The 25,815-nt window shown below is 44.4% G+C and overlaps 1 long non-coding RNA gene across 1 annotated transcript in view; it reads left to right on the top strand.

Moving 5' to 3' along the window:
* The window catches only part of LOC310697718, a 911,745-nt gene that overhangs the window by 576,258 nt on the left and 309,672 nt on the right, over window positions 1-25,815 (top strand). Inside the window, exon 2 of the long non-coding RNA XR_014521157.1 lies at window positions 16,372-19,506. This is a non-coding gene — a long non-coding RNA (uncharacterized lncRNA). The remainder of the gene's footprint in view (window positions 1-16,371; window positions 19,507-25,815) is intronic.

Below are 25,815 nucleotides of genomic sequence, written 5' to 3'. Positions count from 1 at the left end.
AGAGAGGTGACCAAACCTTCGATGCGCATCGTGAATGCAACCTGCATGAAGAACTTTGTTAGTTTGTGCAACACAACAAGAATCAGCATTAGATACAACAGCAGTGTTCTCATAAGTTATATGGAACAAACCATCCATAAACTTTGCATGCAAATAGTCCTCTTTGCCTTTACTGATGACACAGACGCTCCTCTTGAAGGAAATCTGAAAACCACGCCCAGTAAGCTGCGGGACACTCAGCAAATTGCTTGCAGCGCCTGGAACATAAAGTACACCGCTGATGGTTGTGTGCAAACTTGCAAGTTTCACAGTCCCTTCTCTTGCAATTTGCAACGTCCTTCCATCAGCCAGGTGGATCTCACCTTCTTGAGGCTTGAAGGAGATAAAGAGGTGCCGATCCTTCGAAACGTGGCGATTCGCACCTGAATAAACAATAAACCTGCCTTTGGCTGTTGGAGCAGTCTTTACAGCAAGCAAACCCTTGTTTTCCACCGGCTTGGGCTTTTGCAGCTTGCCCCCCTGCTGCTCCTGGCCACCAGACGTGCCTTTAGCCTTTGGTGAAGCTGTGCCAGCAAGCAAAACCTTGTTTTCCACTGGCGTGGGCTTTTGCAGCTTGCCCCCCTGCTTCTGGCCACCAGACGTGCCTTTAGCCTTTGGTGAAGCTGTGCCAGCAAACAACGCTTTGTTTTTCCCTGGCGCGGGCTCTTCACCCTCCCTCTGCTCCTGGCCATCTGCAGATGTCTGCCTGTGTTTACCTTTGCCTTTCCGGCCTCTGCAAAGGCGTTGACCTTGGTTCCCATGAGAAACAGAGCTCTCAGCTGCCGACTCCTTGGCTCCCTCTGGAGGCTGGAATGCTGCCTGGGATGACGTGACGGTCAGCTCCCCCTGCAGCTTGCAACCGGTGCCCTCAGCATCCCTGCATTCACTCGCATTCTGGGAAACAGCTAGGACCTCCGATGCAGTCAAACTCTGGGCTGGGATGACTGGCAAATGAGCTTTCATCAAAGCATTCCACATCCCACGTGCAGTGGTGTTGCCAGCCAGCGTCTTAATTTCCTCAAGAGATACGGATAAGACTATTACGTCTATCGCCTTCGAATCATCGGCTTTCCATCTCTCTGTCAGAGGAACCGGGGGGGCCTCAAAGACGGCATGCCACACCCCAAACTGACGCAGCAAACTTTCACACCATTTTGCCCAGGTTTCATAATTTTTCGCATTTAATTTAGGAGAGTCAGCATTTCCATAAGCTTGGAAAAACTCCATTTCCAGCTTTCTGCTTTAGCCGTGAGTCCTTTTAAGCCTTCAAAGACTCCTTATCTTGGCAGCCCATTAATCACGAACTCTCTGGCTTGGCTCCCAGGCCAATTAAGCTGCCAGAGTTCCAAAGGCTCCGTCCGAGGTAAAACAGAAAAGCCTCCCTTTCTTTCGCTTTTCCCACATACCTCTCAAACGCAGTCCGTTGCAGCTTTACTCTCCTGTAGGTGCTGTGAATCTGGGCCCAAAACCTTGTTGTTGGGAAACTGCCAGGGAGATATAGTCCATCATGGCCCAAGCCGGCTGCCGGACGTCCATCGATCTCCCGTAGACAGGCAGATCCAGCAGTTAGCGACACGAAGCCATAGAAATAGATTGCCACATTCCAGGCTTGTGCACATTGTTTATCAGCAGAAACACAGGCAGAAAGCTGCACCGCAGAAGAGCATAATTAGCATATTTACAGACTTTATTTAGCGCTGAACAGAACAAAGGAAAACATGACCGTTCTGTTCTGAGTCTCCGGCCAACTGAGAAAACGAAAGGAAACAGCAAGCATAAACATCCTGTGAACAGGACATGCGCAGACTCTGTGACTCTCAAAGCCTGCTCCCTTTTAAGGTGGAACGGAAATATCCTAACAGGGAGTTTCCCCAAGGACTATCTTTCAATCTTAAAGGAAAGAAGGTTAAAATTAGAACACCAGAGGACCAGCAAAAATTTCTACACGATCACGGAGAGGACCTTCAGAAGGGAATAGCAGGGGCTTGGCCGCCCCCCCAACCTGAGCCAACACCTGTGCCAGCCCCGGACGAAAAGGAAGACACATCCCTATAGGACTTATAGACTAAACCAGGATGTCTCTGCAGCTCCTTAGTTGGAATATAAATGGCGGGAATTCCCCGGAAAAAAGAGGAAGGATCTTTCATATATTGAAAAAAGAACAATTGGACATTATTTGTTTACAAGAAACACATGTGACTAGGCTCCACAGGAAAGTTTTAATCAATAAAAGATTAGGCCAAGAATTTATTTCATCAGATAAAGTCAAGAAGAGAGGCGTAGTGATTTATGCAAAGGAGAACCTGTCACCGAAATTTTTATTTAAAGATGAACAAGGAAGAATTTTGGCTATTGAAGTACAAATACAAGGAGAAAAAAATTTGATATTAGGAATTTATGCACCGAATGAGGGAAAATCAGAATTTTACAAGAAGCTGCATGAGATAATGCTGGATTATCTGGACTTTACCAACATCATTATGATGGGAGATATGAATGGGGTGGTCTCTACTCACATGGATAAGTCACAGAACCAAAATTTAACTAAGGACGGCAGACTACCTAAGACGTTCTTTGAACTAACTGACAGTATGGACTTGATTGACATTTGGAGGACAAAGAACCCCTTGGGTAAAGAAGGAACATTCTTTTCCGAGGCCCATTTGTCATGGACACGAATCGACCAAATATGGACATCTAGAGGGCTGGCTCCTAAGACCAGAAAAGTGGAAATCTGCCCTAAAACCTGCTCCGACCATAATGCTCTGAAAGTGGAATTGAGACTTACTTCAACCGGTTCCTTCAGGTGGAAAATGAATGACACTTTACTAAGAGATCAGGAGATTGTAAAGAAGGCCCAAAAAACCTTAAAAGATTATTTTGAAATTAATTTGAACACTTCGGTGGAAAAGAGAACAATCTGGGACGCAAGCAAGGCAGTAATGAGAGGGTTTCTGATACAACAGAATACAATTAAGAAAAAACTCTGGAATGGAAAAAGGACAAGATATTAGAGAAGATAAGAGATGGTGAGAAAAAATTGAGATCCAAACCAAAATCTAAAGAGATTCTAAGAGAAATTAAGTTTCATCAGGCACAATTTGTGAAATTGATAAATCAAGAAGTGGAATGGAAGATTAAACAAATGAAACAAAGATCATTTGAATCAGCGAATAAGTGTGGGAAACTGCTAGCTTGGCAGTTGAAAAAAAGACAAAAATTGAACTTTGTTACCAATCTAGAGGTGGAAGGTAGAAACATACAGAAACCTGAGGAAATTAGAAAGTGTTTCCAGAGATATTTCAAAAAACTTTATACGCAAGGGTCTCAGAAAGAGACTGAGATAGACCAATTTTTAAAAATTAATGGACTCTCAAAATTATCTCAGGAAAAGACAGCAATCCTGAATCACAGAATAACACAACAGGAAATCGAGGATGCCATTCAGAATATGCATTTGGGCAAATCTCCAGGTCCAGATGGACTTATCTCCAAGTACTATAAGACATTAAAAGATTATCTGATACAACCACTAATGGAGGTTTGTAATCAAATCATGGAGGGGAAGAAGGCACCGGAAACGTGGAAAGAAGCTTTCATCGCATTGATACCTAAAGTGGAAACTGAAAAGACTCAACTGAAGAACTACCGTCCCATCTCACTCTTAAATGTGGATTATAAAATTTTTGCAGACATTTTGGCAAGTAGATTTAAGAAAGTGTTAAATGAAATAATTCATAAGGACCAGGCAGGCTTTCTCCCAGGTAGACATTTGTTTGATAATACCAGGAACATTATTGACATTTTGGAACTTTTACAAACTAACATTAACACTAAGGCAGTGTTAATTTTCATTGACGCGGAGAAGGCCTTTGACAATATCTCTTGGAAGTTTATGAAGAAAAACTTGGAAGGGATGGGAGTGGGACGGGGGTTTGAAAATGGCATAGAAGCAATTTATTCAGAACAAAAAGCTAAATTGATAGTGAACAATGTGGTGACAGAAGAGTTGAAAATTGAAAAAGGAACACGACAGGGGTGCCCCTTATCTCCTCTTTTATTTATCTCAGTCCTGGAGGTGCTCTTGAACATGATCAGGGAGGACCAGTTGGTACAAGGAATACAGGTCGGAGTGAAACAATATAAATTGAAAGCTTTTGCAGATGATTTGGTTTTAACATTACAGGAGCCAGAATCTAGTACAAAAAGAGCTTTAGAACTGATTCATGAGTTTGGTCGGGTGGCGGGATTTAAGTTGAACAAGCAAAAAACTAAGGTTTTGGGAAAAAAATTGACACCTTCAGAAACAGATGGGTTTCAGAAAGAGACAGAATTAAGTGTGGTAAAAAAAAGTGAAATACCTAGGGGTTCATTTGTCTGCCAAAAATTTGAACTTATTTAAAGACAATTATGAAAAATGTTGGTCGGAAATCAAAAAAGATTTGGAAACTTGGTCAAGACTGAAACTTTCCTTGTTGGGTAGAATTGCAGCTATAAAGATGAATGTATTGCCGAAGATGTTATTTTTGTTTCAAACCCTACAGATTGTGGACAGAGTGGAATGTTTTGGAAGGTGGCAGAAGGATATATCAAAGTTTGTTTGGCAGGGCAAAAAGCCCCGGATAAAGTTTAAAATATTAACTGATTCAAAAGAGGGGGGTTTGCCCTGCCGGACCTGAGATTGTATTATGAAGCTGCGGCCTTCAGTTGGATGAAAGATTGGTTACTTCTTGAGAACACTGATGTCCTAGATCTGGAAGGGTTTGACAATGCTTTTGGTTGGCATGCATATTTGTGGTACGACAAGGCAAAGGTTCATAAAATGTTCAAAAATCACATTGTCAGAAAATCAATATTTATGGTCTGGACAAAATACAAGGACTTATTAGAAGGTAAGACTCCGAGGTGGCTATCACCAGCAGAGGCCAAGGCCTGGAAAAAACCCAATATGGAGGTTGGCTGGCCAAAATATGGGGAAATCATAGAAAAAGTTGGAGAAACTTGGAGGCTGCAGAGTTTTGAAAAACTAAAGAACAAGGTGCAAAACTGGTTTCATTATGCTCAAATTCAAGAGGTTTTTAAGTTGGACAAAAAAATAGGTTTCCAGGTGGAAAAATCGAAACTAGAGACAGAATTGTTAGAACCTAAGACTAAGGTACTTTTGAGAATGTACAACTTGCTGCTTAAATGGAACACTCAGGATGAGACAGTCAAATCAGCAATGATAAAATGGGCTCAGGACATTGGGTACAACATTATGTTTGAAGACTGGGAAAGGTTATGGACCACTGGTATGAAATTCACGGCATGTAATGCCCTGAAAGAGAATATTATGAAAATGATATACAGGTGGTACATGACCCCAGTCAAGCTTGCTAAGATATATCATTTGTCTGATAATAAATGTTGGAAATGTAAGGAGGCTGAAGGGACATTCTTTCACCTCTGGTGGACTTGCCCAAAAGTGAAGGCCTTCTGGGAAATGATTTATAACGAGTTAAAAAAGGTGTTTAAGTACACCTTTCCCAAGAAACCAGAGGCCTTCCTCCTGGGCATTGTTGGCCAGAAGGTGTTAAAGAAGGATAGAGCTTTTTTTATGTACGCAACAACAGCAGCAAGAATTCTTATTGCAAAATACTGGAAGACACAAGATTTGCCCACACTGGAAGAGTGGCAGACGCAGTTGTTGGACTACATGGAACTGGCTGAAATGACCGGCAGAATCCGAGATCTGGGAGAAGAAACAATGGAGGAGGACTGGAAAAAGTTCAAGGATTATTTACAAAAATATTATAAGTTATACGAATGTTAAAAATTTGCATGTTTCGGAAAATTTAGCTTCAGCAACAAGATTCGGTGTTATGGGAAACTAGGTTATAAGTATGACGGGATTAAGGTTTAAAATGACATTACATTTATATCAAGATAAAAGTAAATTGCCAATAAGTATTTTAAACCTAAAACATAACTATTTGAAAGTACAAAGCAGTACATGAAACAAGATAATAATTTGCTGATATCTTTATTATAAAGAATGCAGGGTGAGGGGGACGTGGGGAAGTCCGGTTGGTGATGAAAAAATGTTTTGAAAAGATGGATTCTTTTTCTTTTCTTTCTTTTCTTTTTCTTTCGTCTTATTAATGTTATATATCTGACTTGATTTCTGTACCTGAGAAAAGCAATAAAAAATATTTATTAAAAAAAAACTAAAAAAAAACAGAGGTTCGTCGGCTTCGCCAACTTTTACCGCAAGTTCATCAGGGGTTTCGCAAGAAGAAGTTGTTCACCTGGACGGACCAGGCGGAGCAGTCCTTTCGGAAACTTAAGAGCCTCTTCGCGTCCGAAGAACAGCTGCTACACGTGAACCCCGGCAGGCCCATGTGGGTTGAGACTGACGCATCAGACAGAGCGGTGGGGGCCGTCCTCTTGCAGGAAGATCCGCAAGGGAACTGGAGGCCCTGCGCTTTCTATTCCCGGAAGCTCAGCAAGTCGGAACAGAACTACACCATCTGGGACAGGGAGCTGTTGGCCATTCACGCGGCTTTCAAGGCGTGGAGGCACTTCCTCATCGGAGCCAAACACACCGTGCAGGTCCGCACGGACCACAAGAACCTAGAGTATTGGCGCACGGCGAAGCTCCAGAGCCAGAGGCACATACGCTGGGCGGAGTTCTTTGCGGATTTCGACTTCAGGATCGAGTACATCCCGGGAGACAACAATGTCATAGCAGATGCGCTCTCCAGGAAACCGCAGTATCTCGAGGAAGCGGCACCTGTGGCGGCCAAGCACATGTTCGCACCGCAGGCATGGGCATGCGCTTCAGCAGCTGTGGACCTGGACGCGGTGCGTCGCGCGCTGCAGACGGATCCGTTCGCACAATCCAAGATGGAGGAACTTCGGAGAGGCACAGCGAAGGACAAGGATTTCCAGATACGAGACGGTCTGCTAACCCACAAAGGTGCTCTCTATGTGCCGGGGGACGATCTCCGCGCGAAGGTCCTGCAGCAGTTGCACGACGCGCCCAGCGCGGGTCACTTCGGCAAGGAAAAGACGGCGGACTTAGTAGCCAGGGACTTTTGGTGGCCCCAGATGCAAGGAGAGGTCGCGGATTACGTCGCCAGGTGTGACACTTGCCAAAGATCCAAACCAGTGCACAATAAGCCAGCGGGACTGCTGGAACCGCTGGAGACGCCACTACAACCGTGGGAGAGGGTGGCGCTGGACTTTGTTACTGATCTACCCAGTTCGAGAGGCAAGACGGCGGTACTTGTGGTTGTAGACCTGTTCACCAAGATGGCACACTTCATTCCTTGCGCGAAGGTGGCCACAGCGGAACAGACCGCCAAGCTGTTCATAGACCACGTGTTCAGAGTGCACGGCTTGCCACGGTCCATCCTGTCCGACCGGGGCCGCCAATTCATTTCCAGTTTCTGGCAGAAGCTGCTGGGTATTCTGAACGTCAAGATCAACTTAGCGTCGGCGAGGCATCCGCAGACCAACGGCCAAGCGGAGAGGGTCAACGCCATCATGCAGCAGTACCTGCGATGTTACGCCAATCAACAGCCTGCGACTTGGGTGGACTACCTGCCGCTGGCCGAGTTTGCCTACAACAACACGAAGCACGCGTCAACGGGGGTGACACCGTTCTTCGCCAACAATGGGCGGCATCCCAGAACCTTCCCGGGGTTGGAGACGACGACGCAGGGGGAGCCGCAGGGAGCTGAGCACTTAGCAGCAGAATTGCAGGAGGTCCACGAGGAACTCCGTCGGCACCTGGAGCTAGCTAAACACGCATACAAAGTGCAGGCAGATAAGCACAGGAGGGCAGGGGAAGACACCCAGGTGGGGGACTGGGTATGGTTAGCGGCCCAGGCGGTGCCGGCCAAGTCGCTAGCTAAGAAGAAGCTAGGACACAAACAGCTAGGGCCATACCAAGTTGAGGCCAGGATCAATCCCGTAGCTTTTAGGTTGACCCTCCCAGAAGGTTCCAGAATGCACCCGGTCTTTCATAGGTCGGTGCTCACACCCTACAAGGCCCCACACAGATTTCAGGAGCCAGGGACGGCACCAGACCCACGTAGAAAGTCACCGGAGGGGGGGAAGTCACCGAGGGCCACGACACTCAACGAGGTCACGGAAATTCTGGACTCGAGATGGGGGGAGGAGGGAGTAGAATACCTCCTCGCCAGAGAAGGTACCCCGGCCAGCGCCAACAGTTGGGTGCCGGACTATGCTCTGGAGGAACCTCTTCTTAAAGACGAATTCCATGCACTCTTCCCACACAGGCCCATGCCAGCGGATTATTTCGACGACTGGCTCTTTACGCCCACACTTTCAGACAGCACGTTCCGGGGGTTCTCCTCCGCAGAGGAGACGACGCCGGAATCCAGTCCTCCAAGAGGATCGTGTTCAGGGGTGGACACGGACCGCTCTTACTGGTGGGACGATCAACCAGAAGTGCAGTGGCGCAGGAGGTGGCTAAGGGGGCCTTGGCAAACAGCATCGCCCGAAGTAACAGGGGGAGAGGCGGACATGGACGTGTTGGGGGAGGAGCCCGGGTTCGAGCACACATACACTGAACTGGAAGCAGAGGAGCTTGACGTCGACGAACTGTTTCCAGCAACTACCCCCGCAACGACGGAGCACCCGGAACCTGCGCCCGAGCAGCGGGAGGGGGGAAGGGGGGCTTCGAGGGGGGGATGGATGTCAGGGGTTCAGGGACAGAGGCACAGGGGAGGCAGGAGATGGAGAGCGATGGGGAAGAATCCCAGGACAGCGAGGAAGAGGATGGCAGTGGGTCGGAGGATTACATGAGCCTCTCCAGCGAATCTGAGGATTCCCAGGAGGGGGCGCCTGTGGTCAAGGCTAGGGGAGCCCCAGGGGGGACGCGTCAGGAGCAGGGGGCCAGCAAGGGATCCCCAAGTGGCAGCTGGGAGTCAGGACCAGCTTCCCCACCAGAGCGCAGCGAAGGGGGAGGAGGTTCCAGTGTGACAGGGGAAGCAGCTCCGGCAGCAGAGAGAGAGAGGAGGTCGGAGAAAGCCGTCCTCCCGGAAGGGGAGGGGAGTAGTGAAGGGAGTAGCGTAACTGTCAAAAGGAAGGTCAGGAGTTGGGCGCGCACGCCAAGTTCAAATGTGGAGGCGCGCGGAAGAACAGGCAGCCCGGAGGAGGAGCCAGGTCCCAAAGCCTGCAGGAGGGAGGGAGAGCAGTCTGGGGATTCAGCGTCAGGGGAATCCAGGAGGGGCGAAACCCCAGCGGGCAGGAAGACCCTGCGGAAAAGGAGAGAAAGGAAGAGGTGGAGCAGTGCGAGCCTCTTAAACTGGTGCAGGGGAGGGACTGACTCAGAGGGGACTTCAGCGGTCTAAGCGTAACAGACGTGGGGCTGCGCGCCTCGGCTGTGGAGCGAAAAATGAACTGCAATAAACATCTTTGTATATAAGAAGAACTTGGCGTTGGTCTTTTGTGAGCTAAGACCTGAGGCAGCCCTGACAGGCTGTCTTTCCAAGAATCCGACATAGTTCTGTCTTTTAAGATGTTGTTCATGATACTTCTTAATGGGTCAGACAGTAAGTCCTCCATTTTTTTATAATATATTGCCGGTAGGCGGTCTGGCCCTGGTGGCTTTCCTATCTTTGCTTCCTTAATTGCTCTTTGCATTTCGTACGATGTAATAGGGGCATTCAACAGTTCTTTTTGTTCTTTAGTAAGTTTCGGAAGACATTTCTGTTCTAAATGTTCTTTAACTTCTTCTGTTGTTTCATTTCCTTCCTTATAGATTTCTCTAAAGAATTTGAGAAATCGTTTCTCTATTTCTTTAGGGTTGTTTATTATTTTGCCTTTGCACTTAACTCTATTTATAAGCCTTTCTGCCTCTTTCTTCTTTAATTGCCATGATAATAACCAGGCTCAGGTTCTGTTTCAGGCTGTGTCTCTGTTTCAGGCTCTGGCGCTGTATCAAACACTGTTGCAGACTCAGGCTGTGGCACTATAGCTGTAGCTGTGGCTCTGGTTCTGTTTCAGGCTCTGGCACTGTATCAAGCACTGTTTCAGGCTCAGGCTTCTGCTCTTTATTAGGCTTTGTCTCAGTCTTTGGCTCTAGCACTTATTCTAGCTCTATTTCAGGCTCGGCCTGTGTCTCAGCCTTTGTCTCTGTTTCACGCTGTTTCTCTGTTTCAGACTCCGACGCTGTTTCAAGCCCTGTATCTGTCTCTGCCTCTGTTTCAGGCTCTGGCACTCTATCAAGTACTGTTTCTGGCTCTGGCTCTCTTTCAGGCTCTGGTTCTGAATTAGGGTTTTGTTCTGGCTCTGGCTGTGTCTCTGGATCTGGCTGTGTCTCTGCTTCAGGCTCCTATGCTGTATCAAGCACTGTATCAGGCTCTGCCTCTCCCTCTGCCAATGGCTACGTTTAAGAGTCAGGCTCAGTTTCAGACAGTGTCTCTGTTTCAGGATCCAGCACTCTATCAAGCACTATTTCAGACTCAGGCTGTCGATCTCGGTTGTGGCTGTGGATCTCGGCTGTTGCTCTAGGCTCCGTCTGTGGCTCTGGCTCTCTTTCAGGGTCTGGTTCTGAATGAAGATCTGGTTCTGACTCTGATTCAGGGTCTCATGATGGCTCTTCCTCTGCATCTGACCCAGCTATGTTTCAGGGTCTGGCTCTCTTTCAGGCTCTGGTTCTGAATTAGGGTTTTGTTCTGGCTCTGGCTCTGGCTCTGGCTCTGGCTCTGGCTCTGGCTCTGGCTCTGGCTCTGGCTCTGGCTCCGGCTCTGGCTCCGGCTCCGGCTCCGGTTCCAGTTCCAGTTCCAGTTCCAGTTCCAGTTCTAGCTCCGGCACTGTATCAAGTACTGCTGCAGACTCAGGCTGTGGCTCCAGGCTGTGGCTGCAGCTATGTTTTGCGCTCCGGCCCTGTATCAAGCCCTATTTCTGGCTCTGGCTCTGGCTCTGGCTCTGATTCATGTTCTCCCTCTGACTCTGATTCAGGGTCTCGCTCTGGCTCTGGCACTCGATCAAGGATGGTTTCAGACCAAGGGGAAAGAATCAATGTAGTATCGATCTATGCCCCCAACACAAACCAAACTGAATTCTATAGAAAATTGGAACAAGTACTGTTAGAATTGGAAAACCATAATTTAATTGTACTTGGTGACATGAATGGAGTCCCGGAACCTGAGATAGATAGAAGTGAAAAAAAGAGAAAAAGGAACCAGGGGAAACTCCCCAAAACTTTTGATGACCTCCAAGAAAATCTAGATTTAATTGACATCTGGAGGTTCAAAAACCCTACAGAAAAGCAGTTTACACATTTCTCGGGAGTCCATCAAAGCTGGGGTAGAATTGACCAGATCTGGGTCTCCAGAGAGCTCTCGACAAGATCGGTGAAATGTGAAATAGACCCCAGAACACTCTCGGACCACAATCCTATATTTTTGGAAGTAAAGTGTAAGCTAGCAGGCCCTTATAGATGGAGAATGAACGATCACCTATTGGAACAGGATGATACAATCGGTAAGGCAAAGAACATTTTGAAAGAATACTTTGATCAAAACCTGAATAAAGGAACAAAAATCGATGTGGTCTGGGATGCAAGTAAAGCAGTACTTAGGGGTTTCTTGATCCAACAGAATAAATATAAAAAGAATTTGAGAGAGGTAAAAAAGGCTGAAATAATTAAACAATTAAAAGAAACAGAGAGAAATTTAATAAAAAATCCCGAAGATGAAAAGATCAAACAACTCGGTAAATTATTACAAACCCAATATTCAACATTGATAAACCAAGAAATAGAGTGGGGAATAAAACTGATGAAACAGAAATATTTCGAGTCGGCAAATAAAACAGGTAAATTACTAGCGTGGCAACTGAGGAAAAGGAAAAAACAGAGAGTAATCAATAAAATTAAACATGAAGCCCAAATAATAGAAGATCCTAATGAGATAAAGGAAAAGTTCCAGCAATACTATGAAGCTCTGTATAAAAAGAAGGAAGATGAGGATATAAATGAGATAAACAGGTATTTGGAAAGCAGTGGAGGGGAACAACTATCAGAAGAAGAAAAAGCACTCTTAAATGACCCAATAACGGTGGAAGAGGTCAGGAACATCATTAAGAAAATGAAACCGGGGAAAGCCCCAGGCCCGGATGGCCTGTCTCAAAAATACTACAAAACTCTAGAGGAATATCTGGCCCCGGTTTTGTGTAATGTAATTAACAACATCTTACAAGGGGGAGAAATACCTGACTCATGGAGAGAGGCATACATAACGGTAATTCCGAAAGCAGACTCGGATACGCTCGATATAAAGAATTACAGACCAATATCACTGCTCAATGATGATTATAAGATCTTTGCAGGAATAATGGCTAGCAGATTAAAGAAATACCTGAATAGAGCGATCCACAAAGACCAGGCCGGATTTCTGCCCGGCAGGCAGATTAAGGATAATGTAAGACATATAATTAATATAATTGAATATTTGGATCTTAGAATTGACATCCCCGCTGCCTTAGTCTTCATAGACGCTGAGAAGGCTTTCGATAATGTATCCTGGCACTTCCTCATAAAGTGCATGGAAAAGGCTGGAATAAGAGGGCCATTTCTAGAAGCTATAAAGTCGATTTATTCAGATCAAAGAGCGAAAGTAATTATCAATAGTAACTTGACTAACCCATTTAAGATTACCAAAGGTACAAGACAGGGGTGCCCTCTGTCGCCCCTGTTGTTTATCTTGGTTCTGGAAACTCTTCTAAACAAGATAAGAGAAACACCTGAAGTAAGAGGGATCAGAATAGGCACAAAAGAGTACAAAGTTAAGGCCTACGCTGATGACTTAGTAGTCTCAATAGAAGACCCCGCAAAAGGGATTAACACAATGATTGAATTAATGGAAACGTTTGGTAGACTATCCGGCTTTAAATTGAATAAAAACAAAACGAAGATGCTGATAAAAAATGTAGATGAACAACTAAAAAATAAAATCGAGTTGGAATCCGGGTTAACGGTATCGAAAAAGGTCAAATATCTGGGTATCTGGATTACCCCAAAAAATATAAATCTGGTGGAAGATAATTACAATAGAACTTGGAGAGAGTGCAAAAGAGACCTAGATAGCTGGAATAGATTACAACTTTCTTGGGAGGGAAGAATGGCAGCCATCAAAATGAGCATCCTTCCAAGGATGATATTCCTATTCCAAAACATCCCAGTAGTCAGGGGCACAGCTATGTTCCAAGATTGGCAGAGGACCCTTTCCAGATTCATCTGGCAGGGTAAAAGGGCCAGAATTAAATATAAGTTGCTCACTGACAGAAGGGATAGAGGAGGGTTTGCAGTGCCAAACCTGCAATTATACTACGAGGCGTCATGCCTCTGCTGGACTAAGGAATGGATAGCTTTAGACAATACGGACCTACTGGATTTGGAGGGTTTTAATACTAGATATGGGTGGCATGCGTACCTGTGGCAGGACAAGGGGAAAGTACACAAAGGATTCTCCAACCATATTATAAGAGGCGCGCTGTTGGAGGTGTGGAACAGGTGCAAAAGGTTAGTAGAAAAAGATATCCCTTGGTGGCTGTCACCCGTTGACATCCTAATAACTAAGAAACTAAACATGGAAGGTAAAAGATGGACATACGCCGACCTCCTAAGAAGATCAGATAAAGGATGGGAAATTAAAACCTACGAAGAATTAAAAGATAAACTATCGGGATGGCTTCAATACCACCAAATTAATGCTATTTGGAGGGAACATAAAAAAACGGGAATGAGTAAGAACAAATCCAAATTCCAATTAGAAATAATAGAGGGAAAATCTAAACTCCTAACTAAAATGTATAACCAGTTACTAGACTGGGATACAATGGATGAGGAAATCAAAGATGTTATGATTAAGTGGGCTATAGACCTAGGACACCCCATTGAATATGAAAGATGGACAAAATTATGGACTAAAGACATGAAATTCTCAGCTTGCGTCAGATTCCGAGAAAATATGGAAAAAATGATGTACAGGTGGTACATCACACCAATAAAATTAGCTAAAATGTATAGAATCGGGGACAAGACGTGCTGGAAGTGTAGGAAGAAAGAGGGAGATTTCTTCCATATGTGGTGGTCCTGCGAAGAAATAAAAAGGTTTTGGGGGTTGGTATATGATGAGCTAAAAAAGATCCTAAAGTATACATTCCCAAAAAAGCCCGAGGCATTCCTCCTAGGAATGATAGGAGAAGAAATTAATAAAGACGACCAAATCTTTTTCCAGTATGCGACAGTATCCGCAAGGATACTGTTAGCGCAGAGTTGGAAAACATCTCATATCCCAACGATCAGCGATTGGCAGAATAAATTAATTGAATACATGGATACAGCAATAATGACTCAAAAGATCAGGCAACAGAGAAACAACAAATTCATTAACGATTGGAATAAATTTCTCTCATACATGGAGTTGACTTTGGGAAATGTAAAAATTACAGTTGGTACGATATAAAAACCGCGAGGTACGAACTACGACTAGATGAAGACACTGCTGAATATATTGTTGAGTTATGGCTCTCGACGTGGTGGTGGGAAGTCTGATAATGAATTTGATTTGTATAAGACATGTGTACCTAAGTAGTAAGAAACTTAAAATTGGTTTTGTATTCTAAATTTTTTTTTGTATACTTTTTTGTGCTTGTTTTTATGGAAGATGTATTTATGTTTTTTTTTAATTGATGTAACACAATAAAGGTTTTTTAAAATTCAAAAAAAAAAAAGGATGGTTTCAGACTCAGGCTGTGGCTGTGGCTCTGCCTCTGTTTCAGGCTCAGGCTCTGTTTGAGGCTGTGTCTCTGTTTCAGGCTCCGGCACTGTATCAATTACTGTTGCAGACTCAGGCTGTGGCTCGTGGCTGTGGCTGTTGCTCTGGTTCGGGATGTGGTTCTTTTTCAGGCTCTGGTTCTGAATGAGGGCTTGGTTATGGCACTGATTCAGGGTCTCGCTCTGGCTCTGGCTGTGTCTCTGTTGCACCTCAAACGGTGGTTTGTTGTTGTTGTTGTTGTTATTTTCTTTCTGGGGTGGGACAAATGTTTAGTTGGGGCGGGGATTATTTTAAGTTTAGCATAATTGTTCCTTGCTTTGTTTTTCTTTTACTATTTTTTTAGGTTATTGTATAGTTTGTATTTTGCTTTTTAAGGGGAAAGGGTCAGGGCTGCCTGGGAGGGGGCCTCAGCCAACAGAATGGCTGGGGCAGGTTCCCTACGGGGGGATGTATTGGAACACCCAATCTCTGTTATCGCGGGTGGGAGGAGCAGTTGCGCTAAGACCAGACCACGTCTTTACCGAAGATCTGGTTCTGACTCTGATTCTGATACTGGCTCTCTATCAAGGGCTGTTTCAGACTCAGGCTGTGGCTGTGGCTGTTGCTCTGGTTCTGGCTCTGGCTCTTTCTTAGGCTCTGGTTCTGAATGAGGGCTTGGTTCTGGGACTGATTCAGGGTCTCGCTCTGGCTCTGGCACTCTATCAAGGACTGTTTCAGACTTAGGCTGTGGCTGTGGCTCTGGCTCTGTTTCTATTCTTGCAATGGAATGTACACAAAACAATAATCCTTTCTATATAAATTTTCCAATACATTCTGAAAGCATAATAAATCCTTAATTGTTGTCCTTTTAGTTCCTTTATCACTCGAATGCTAGCACGGAGTCAAAACTATTATTGTATTTTTGAACATATCTTGTATAACCATCCCATTTTTCTGCAATTTTTTGCTTTGAGATTCCACTGAGTTTGCTAGTCAATTGAGCCGTCTCCACCAATTCCTGTAATTTGATTTGCCAATCTGTTATTTTTGGAGCCTCGTGATCTTTCCATCCCTTGGCCACAAGTATACGAGCTGCTGCGGTTGCATACAAGAATACCTCTCTTAGATTTTTTGGGATCTCTTTATCTAAAATACTTCATAGAAATGCCTCCGTTTTTTTCGTAAAAGTTATCCCCATCATCTTTTTTAATTCATTGTATATTCCCCCCCCCAAAAAAAATCTTAATCTTTTCACACGTCCACCACATGTGGCTCATGTCACCGTTATTTCCTCCACATCTCCAACAAGCATTCGCCATTTTTTTTTATACATTCTTGATCATCTGGAAGGAGTGAGGTACCACCTATGAGCCATTTTCATCATGTTCTCTCTTATATTATAGCTGGCTGTAAATTTCAAATTTGCATTCCATCAGTTTCCCCCATCTTTTAGCATAATTGGACGGCCCACATCTTGGGCCCACTTTATCATTGAAGCCGTTGTTGGGGAAAAGCACCAATGCAAAAGCCAGCTGCAGGTTGCTGGAATGCAGAACAGGATGTTGTTGTTTCAAACTGTACTGTTGGGAAAAAGGGGGAGTCTATTCTCTGTACTGAGCACCGGATGTTAGCTCAGAGTGTCATCTGACCTGTACTGGAAGTACAGGGGTGGAGTTGTGACTCTTCTGATGGAGTCTGAAGGGAGCAGTCACGTTTCTATGTACTGCTGAATGACAGGAATAAAACATGTAAATAGACTCCTGTCTGTCTCATTTCCCCTCCCTGGGGGGGAATGCAAGGAGAGAGAAGCAGGGGGTGTGTTCTCCTCACATCTAACGAGGAGAATCGCCGGTTTACGACCACGTCTGCCGGGAGACGCAGATGGAATGTAAACAAGTATCTCACTCAGTTTGCCTCGGGGAGGCCAGTTACCTCTGACTGTGAGCTGAGATACTGACATATGGCAGCATTCGGTGGTTGCGATTCATCGAACATCTGCATGAGAGGCTGGTGGATTGTCCTCCTCTGCTCCAAGGGAGGAGATAAGCGTCTGAGAGCAGCCAGATGCTGAACAGACAGCTGGACCCAGAGGAAAGTGTTTTCCAAGCAACGGAGCTCAAGGTATGCTGCATTTCGGGCTAAAAGTGTGAACGCAGAATGATTTATTCTCTGATTCACTGGAGCTGCGTTTGAAAAAAACAACAGCTCCGGAAGGAGAGGCCTGCAGCTCAGAGGCTCAGCCTGCATTCCACGAATTCTTGTGGTTGAGATAAGCTTTCCTGTATGCACAGTTGCTAAGCAACGCCCGTCAGAGACGTGGAAATTTACTGGCTGCGCAGATGGCTCTGAAAGAGTGCCTGGGAAGCGAAAGATTGTTTTGACTATGTTTTCGATGCTGTGCAAGGTCTGAGAAACAGCTTGTAGTTTGCCTGGAAAGGCAGTAAACAATCCAGCAGAGGCTATTGGAGTTTTAGCAAGGCTGGAAAGTGAGAGAGAGGCTTGGCTTCAAGATGGATGCCAAGAAGGGGGGAGCCCTGCCTTATTCATCTCCCCTGACCAGTGGCAGTTATTCATCATGGTCTGGAAAAGACGACTACCCCAGAAGGGGTGAGCAAGGATGATGCTGGCCAAGTTCCTAAGAGCTCATCGAAAGCTGAGGAGAGCTTTGACCCTAGATGGGGGAGCGAAGGAACTGTTCAATCTGCACTGGAAGTGAAGGACAGGGGGAGGGAAGAACAGAGTTCTAATTCCCCCGCTGCTGAAGCTACTGCAGAGCATGCTATAGCATTGAGCGCTGTCCGATGTTACAATTGTGGACAGACTGGGCATCTACAGCGAAACTGTAGGAAGCCACGCCAGTCAAAAGGTGCCAAAAGCAGCTCTACGAAGCCTGAGGCGTCAGGCAAAAGCCGTACCAAGTGCCAGGTGAAACCTGCAAAGGCTATGATGGCGAAAGGAACCACGCCAGATGTTGGGAACGCCTTCATAATCGACACGGGAGCGACGGTTCATATGTGCCCGCACAGGGAACTGTTTTCAACGTTTAAGAAGCAAAGCTTCGCTGTGAAACAGGCCAACGGTCAAGAGTTGAAAGCGACCGGAATTGGGACTGTGTATCTTGAGAGTCTGAACTTGACTATAAACAATGTTTACCTGGTTCCAGAACTGAGATTTAATCTGCTAAGTGTGTCGCAGATTGCAAAGAAAGGACTGAAACTGTCCTATGATGCTAAAAGCTGCAAGATCTACAAAGATGGAGAACTGTATCTTACTGCCAGAGAGAAAGATGGACTGTATTTGTTGACTTTTGATCAAAGTGATTACATGAAATGTAATTCTTCTGATTCTAACGAAATCTCTCTTGCAGGTGTGACCAACATGAGCACCAGGAAGGTGACCAAGAAGGTCGACAGAGCATTTCAGCGGGTGTATGCTGATGTGATTGGTCCTCTAGAACCATCTAGAGGCGGTGCAAAATATTACCTTGTGTGTGTTGATTGTTTCACTAATTATTCTTGGGTTTTTGTGATAGAAAAACCACAAGAGACCTTAGAAAGGTTTCAGGAGTTTTGTGACAAGGTTAAAAATATGCATGATGCTAACATTGATTGTCTTTTCACAGATGAGAAACAAGTTTTTCTGTTACAGAAGTTTCAGAAGTTCCTGGATGGAAGAGGGATAGACCACAAAGTTGCTGTTTCAGCCGAAGCGTGGAACAGGGGGGTCTGTGTGAGGGTGAACAAAGAATTGCAAAAGGGGATGCATGCGCAATTGCTGAGTTCACATTTGCCACATGAATATTGGGCCGAGTCGCTAGCGTCCTATCTTCACGTGTGGGTGAGAAAAGTCTCAACAGAGTTAGGATGTTCTCCTTTTGAGAAGCTGTTCCATAGAAAACCTTCTGTTGCCTATTTCAAGGTTTTCGGGTCTCATGTGAGAACAGAAGCTCCAGGTGGAGTAAAGAATGCCAGAGGCATTTTTGTGGGTTATGAAAAGGGTCTCTACAGAGTAATTTTGTCTGAATCTGGTCAGGTGATTCTCACAAAGTTTCTAGAGAGTGCTCCAGAACAAGAGCGGGTAGTAGTACACACATTTCCCACAGGTGACAATTCAGATGATGATGATTTTTCTGATGTCACAGATTACAGTGGTACTGATGATGACAGTGATAGCTCAGAGAGTTCAGTTGTAACAGTCATTGAGAGGAAATCTCACACAATGGATAGACCTTCACAGGTGAAGGAAGAACCACTGATTGCTACTGGTTCTCAACAAAGTCCAGAGGTTGAACCAGTGAGCAGAGAGGATCAGAACCTCATACGCAGGTCTGAGAGAGTTACAAAGGGTGTACCACCAAAGAGGTACTCAAAAGAGTTTGCTAACTTAGCTGTTGCATGTGTTGCTATTGTTAACAACTCAAAACAAGTTGAAGCAGTGTCTAAGTCAGAGACAAAGACACAACAGAGAGTAGCAAGCCAAGGTAATGCAGAAGCACTCATTCCTTGGAAGCCAGACAACCAGAGAGGTACACTGGTGAAACCAGTGGTGGGAAGTTCCAAGGGTGGAACTGAAACAACAGGGGACTGTTATATGTATAACAACTGTTTGTTTTCTTCTCTGGATCGTGTTTTGCCTATTGATGCTTTTGGGGGAGGTTGTTGGGAAAAAGCACCAATGCAAAAGCCAGCTGCAGGTGGCTGGAATGCAAAACAGGTTGTTGTTGTTGTTTCAAACTGTACTGTTGGGGAAAAGGGGGAGTCTATTCGCTGTACTGAGCACCGGATGTTAGCTCAGAGTGTCATCTGACCTGTACTGGAAGTACAGGGGTGGAGTTGTGACTCTTCTGATGGAGTCTGAAGGGAGCAGTCACGTTTCTATGTACTGCTGAATGACAGGAATAAAACATGTAAATAGACTCCTGTCTGTCTCATTTCCCCTCCCTGGGGGGGAATGCAAGGAGAGAGAAGCAGAGGGTGTGTTCTCCTCACATCTAACGAGGAGAATCGCCGGTTTATGACCACGTCTGCCGGGAGACGCAGACGGAATGTAAACAAGTATCTCACTCAGTTTGCCTTGTGGAGGCCAGTTACCTCTGACTGTGAGCTGAGATACTGACAGCCTTAACCTCCTCATCCATTACTTTGTAGTCTAAAAGAAGTCTATACATTTTTGCTATTATTTTGGTTTTACTATTCAGTAGTTCTCTTTCAAATCTTGAAGGCTCCTTTTCAAAACCTATCTGCTTATCCTGTCTGAACACTTCATTCACCTGGAAGTAATCTAGCCAACTAGAAAAGTGATCTTTTATTTTCTCATAACTTATCAATATTAGTTCACCCTCCTCCCTGTTACGCTACTGAAGCAATGCAGCCGCGAGCTGCTGGTAGCTTGAAAACAAAACATAATGGGAATGTTGGGACTGTTCTGTGGGAAACAGAGGGACAGTCAATTCACAGTGCAGAGGGCACCGGAATTAGCTCAGAGTGTAATATGAGCTGGACAGGAAGTGTTTGTTCTCTCTCGACTGCAGGAGTATGAAGAGAGCAGTCATGTTTTCTGTAATGCTGCAAAGACAGAAATAAAGGCATGTAAATACGTTTCTGTCTATCTCTTTCCCCTGCCCGGGGGGGGGGCAGGAAAGAGGGGGGTGTTCTTCTCATGCTGAGAAGGATCGCCTATCGCGACCTCTGCCTGGATCTTGCCGGGAAAGCAGACAGGGAGGTCAACAGGAGACCAAGCCGGGTGCCTGGGAGAGTTGCCAGTTTCTCCTGATAAAGGCTTGATTTCCGACATCTGGTAGCATGTAGCCGATGGTTTTGATCCATGAAAGCAACAAGAGAGGTTGATGGATCGTACTTCATCCTCTGCAAGGAGATAAGGAAGATATGGTAGTGTGCGGATGGAAGCTACAAGGACGGCTGAGCACCGGAGGAGGTGTTTGTGCTGAGCAACGGATTCCCTCAAGGTATGGTGATTTTATGGCTGTGAGAGGGAACGCAAATTGAAGCATTCTTCGGTTCACTGAGTGTCTGCTTTTGGGTGAAAACAGCACTGAGAGCCACATTCTTCGCATTCCTTGATAGTCTTGATAAGCCAGTTGCTAAGCAATGAAACGTCAGTAAAGTGGAAAGTTACTAGCCAACGGAAAAGGGGCTGGGACTGTGAAAGGCTGGAAAAACACTGGCAAAAATTCCAGCGTTTGTTTTGTCTGCTATCTCACTGCTCTTGGAGGGACTTTCAAAACAGCCTGCGTTTAGCTGCAAAGTGCAACGCAGTGAACAGCCAATAGACTCTTGGAATTTTACAGGTTTGAGAGTGAGAGCTGAGGCTTGGATTCAAAATGGATACCAAGAAGGGGGGAGGCTTACCTTACCCACCTCCACTGACTAATGACAATTATTCCTCATGGTCTGTAAAGATGAAAGCCCTGCTTCAGAATCAGAGGATTTTTGGGGTGATTGATAACCCCATCCCTGCTGCACCAACGCCAGGTTGGAATTCACAGAATGTGAGAGCCAGGACGGCCATAATTCTGTGTATCTCAGATGATCAACTCGTGCATATTCAGGATTTGGAATACGCGCGTGAGATTTGGCAAACGCTGCGTAGAATACATCAGAGAGATGCTGGTTCTTCAGCGTTGCTGCATTTTGAAAAACTGACCAATCTGAGGCTAGCGCCTGATGGAGATGTACGAGCGCATCTGACAGAGATGAAATTCTTACGCCAGCAGATGGCGGAACGCAATTTCCCTCTACAGGAAGAGATATTCTGCTTCATGATTATTAACAGCCTTAATCGGACTTATAAAACCGTTACAAGTCAGCTGGGTTCTCTACCTGCTCGAGCTCTTACGACGGAGAGAATTTGTGCCGTGCTTCTCAATGAGAAAGACAGACTTGCTGCAATAGATGTCAAAGACAGGGGGAGAGAAGCTTGGAGTTCAAGCACCCCCGCTGCTATTGCAAGTGAAGAACAGGCTGTTGCTTTGAACGTTGTCCGTTGTTTCAATTGTGGACAGACTGGGCATCTTCAGCGGAATTGTAAGAAGCCACATCAACAGGAAGGAGCTAAGGGGAGCTCTGCAAAGCCTGAGGCGTCAGGCAAAAGTCGTACCAAGTCCCAGGTGAAACCTGCAAAAGCATTGCTGTCAATAAAAGCCGCATTTTCAGTGGAGAACGCTTTTGTTCTTGACACGGGATGCACGCAACACATGACATCACACAGAGATCTGTCTTCAACGTTTAAGAAGCAAAGCTTCACTGTGAAACAGGCCAATGGCCAGGAGCTGAAAGCGACTGGGTTTGGAACTGTGTATCTTGAGAGTCTGAACTTGACTATTAACAATGTGTATTTGGTTCCTGATTTAAAGTTCAATCTGCTGAGTGTTTCGCAGATCACAAAGAAAGGACTGACTTTGTCCTATGATAGAGAAAGCTGCAAAATCTTCAAAGATGGAGAGCTGTATCTTTCTGCCAGAGAGAAAGATGGACTGTATTTGTTGACTTTTGATCAAAGTGATTGCAAAAATTGTAATGCATCTGAATCTAACATGATTTCTCTTGCAGGTATGACGAAGGACGTCAAGAAGGCGACCGAGGTTAACAGGGCATCTCAGCGAGTGTATGCTGATGTGATTGGTCCTCTAGCACCATCTAGAGGCAATGCAAGATATTATCTCGTGTGTGTGGATTATTTCTCTCATTATGTGTGATTATATATACATTGCAGAAACCACAAGAAGCCTTAGAAAGGTTTAAAGAGTTTTGTGACAAAGTTAAGAATGTTCATGATGGTAACATTGATTGTCTTTTCACAGATGAGAAGCCAGTTTTTCTTTTACAGGATTTTCAGGATTTCCTGCATAAGAAAGGGATCAGGCACAAGACTGCTGTTTCTGCAGAAGCATGGAACAGAGGTGTCTGTGTGCAAGTGAACAAAGAATTGCAAAATGGCATGAAGGCGCAATTGCTGAGTTCACATTTGCCACATGAGTATTGGGCAGAGTCGTTAATGTTTTTTTTATTACAGTTGGATGAGAAAGGTTTCAAAAGATTTAGGAAGTTCTCCTTTTGAAAAGCTATTCCACAGAAAACCTTCTGTTGTCCATTTTAAGGTTTTTGGGTCTCATGTAAAGACTGAAGCTCCAGGTGGAGTAAAGAATGCTAGAGGCATTTTTGTGGGTTATGAAAAGGGTCTCTACAGAGTAATTTTGTCTGAATCTGGTCAGGTGATTCTCACAAAATTTCTAGAGAGTGCTCCTGAACAGGAGAGAGTAATTGTTCCCACATTTCCCACAGAGGACAATTCAGATGATGATGGTGATTTTACTGATTACAGTGGTACTGAGAGTAACAGTGATAGCTCAGAGAGCTCAGTTGACACAGTCATTGAGAGGAAGTCTCACACAATGGCTAGACCTTCACAGGTGAAGGATGAACCACTGTTTACTATTGGAACTGGTTCTCCAAAGAGTCCTGAGACTGAACCAGTGAGCAGAGAGGATCAGCACCTCATACGTAGGTCTGAGAGAGTTACAAAGGGTGTACCACCCAAGAGGTATTCAAAAGAGTTTGCTAACTCAGCTGTTGCATGTGTTACTATTGTTGACAACTCAAGACAGGTTGAAGCTGTGTCTAAGTCAGAGACAAAGACACAACAGAGAGTTGCTAAGCGTAACACTACATTCCCTAGCCAAGGTAATGCAGATGCACTCATTCCTTGGACGTCAGACAACCAGAGAGGTACACTGGGGAAACCAGTGGCGGGTAGTTCCAAGGGTGGAACTGAAACAACAGGGGAGTGTTATATGTATAACAACTGTTTGTTTTCTTCTCTGGATCACGCTTTGCTCGCAGTGCACATTGATTCATATGGGGAAGTATGTTACAATATTGAAGCAATGCAGCCGCGAGCTGCTGGTAGCTTGAAAACAAAACATAATGGGAATGTTGGGACTGTTCCGTGGGAAACAGAGGGACAGTCAATTCACAGTGCAGAGGGCACCGGAATTAGCTCAGAGTGTAATATGAGCTGGACAGGAAGTGTTTGTTCTCTGTCGACTGCAGGAGTATGAAGAGAGCAGTCATGTTTTCTGTAATGCTGCAAAGACAGAAATAAAGGCATGTAAATACGTTTCTGTCTATCTCTTTCCCCTGCCCATGCTACCAGATGTCGGAAATCAAGCCTTTATCAGGAGAAACTGGCAACTCTCCCAGGCACCCGGCTTGGTCTCCTGTTTCTCCTGATAAAGACTTGATTCCTCACACTCCCCCCCTTAATATTGTGTTATACGTTATCCACTTCTCTTTGATGTTGTTACTTTTTTTAACAGATATTGCTTTTAGTGGAGAGTTCCATCTTGGGGCTTTCTGTTCCAAATATCTTTTGTATTTTCCCCATACCTTATATATAGCATTTCTTATTATATGATTTGAAAAAGTCCTATGTGACTTTATTTTCCCATAATTAAGATAGCCATGCCACCCAAAACGGGTGTCATGACCTTCTAGATCTAAAATATCCCAATTTTTTAATAAATACCAATCTTTCTTTTTTTTTTGTAGAGCCCGAACAGGTTTATTATGTTTTTTTTTAATAAAATTTTTTATTGGTTTTACAAAAATTTTTATAGACAATACAAACAAATAGAAAAACAAACAAACATGCATAATTTCGTATCCTTTTTTCATAAACCTCACTTCTTCGACTCCCCCAAACCTCCCCTTTCTACATCCCCATTTCCAAAATTATTTCAGCAGATCCTAAGATTTATTTTTATCAAATTTATCCCTTATTTATTTTTTTCTTTTACTTAATCTTTTGTAGCTGTAATCCCCTTTTTTTAAAACCTCGACATTTTAGCATTCATCAATTCTATAATATTTCTTAAGATAAATTTTAAATTTCTTCCAATCTTCATCCGCCGTCTCTTTCCCCTGATCGCGGATTCTGCCGGTCATTTCAGCCAGTCTCATATAGTCTATCACCTTCATCTGCCATTCTTCCAGAGTGGGTAGATCTTGAGTCTTCCAATGCTTTGCGATGAGAATTCTTGCTGCTGTAGTAGCATACATTAAAAAAGTTCTGTCTCTCTTTGACACCAATTGGCCGACAATGCCCAAGAGAAAGGCCTCTGGTTTCTTAGGGAAAGTACATTTAAGTACCTTTTTCATTTCATTATATATCATTTCCCAGAAAACCTTAATCTTCGGGCACGTCCACCAAAGGTGATAGAAAGTACCTTCAATTTCTTTACATTTCCAACACTTATTGTCAGGCAAATGGTAGATTTTTGCTAGCTTGACTGGGGTCATGTACCACCTATAGATCATTTTCATAATATTTTCTTTTAAGGCATTACATGCCGTAAATTTTAAACCGGTGGTCCACAACTGTTCCCAGTCAGCAAACATGATGTTATGACCAATATCCTGTGCCCACTTAATCATAGCTGATTTAACTGTTTCATCTTGTGTATTCCATTTCAGCAACAAGTTATACATTCTTGACAAATTCTTAGCATTGGGTTCTAACAGTTCTGTTTCTAGTTTTGATTTCTCCACCTGGAAGCCAATTTTCCTGTCTTGTTTATAAACCTCCATTATTTGATAATAATGGAGCCAATCTCGTACTTTAGTTTTCAATTTCTCAAGACTCTGTAGTTTCAATTTGTCACCCTCTTGTTCCAAAATTTCCCAATACTTTGGCCATTTGGCCTCCATATTGAGTTTTTTCACAGCTTTAGCCTCCAAAGGCGACAACCATCTAGGAGTTTTGTTTTCCATCAAATCTTTATATCTAATCCAAACATTATATAATGCTTTTCTGACAATGTAATAATAATAATAATAATAATAATAATAATAATAATAATAATAATAATAATAAATTTATTTATATCCCGCCCTCCCCAGCTGAAGCTGGACTCAGGGCGGCTAACAACAATCAAAATAGCTCAACATTCTAAAACATTCATTATAAAATTAATTAAATCAAATTA

The sequence above is a fragment of the Podarcis liolepis genome (genome assembly GCF_965112155.1).
Source record: "Podarcis liolepis genome assembly, chromosome: W".
Classification (NCBI taxonomy): domain Eukaryota; kingdom Metazoa; phylum Chordata; class Lepidosauria; order Squamata; family Lacertidae; genus Podarcis; species Podarcis liolepis.
This window is presented reverse-complemented; position numbering and strand designations above follow the sequence as displayed.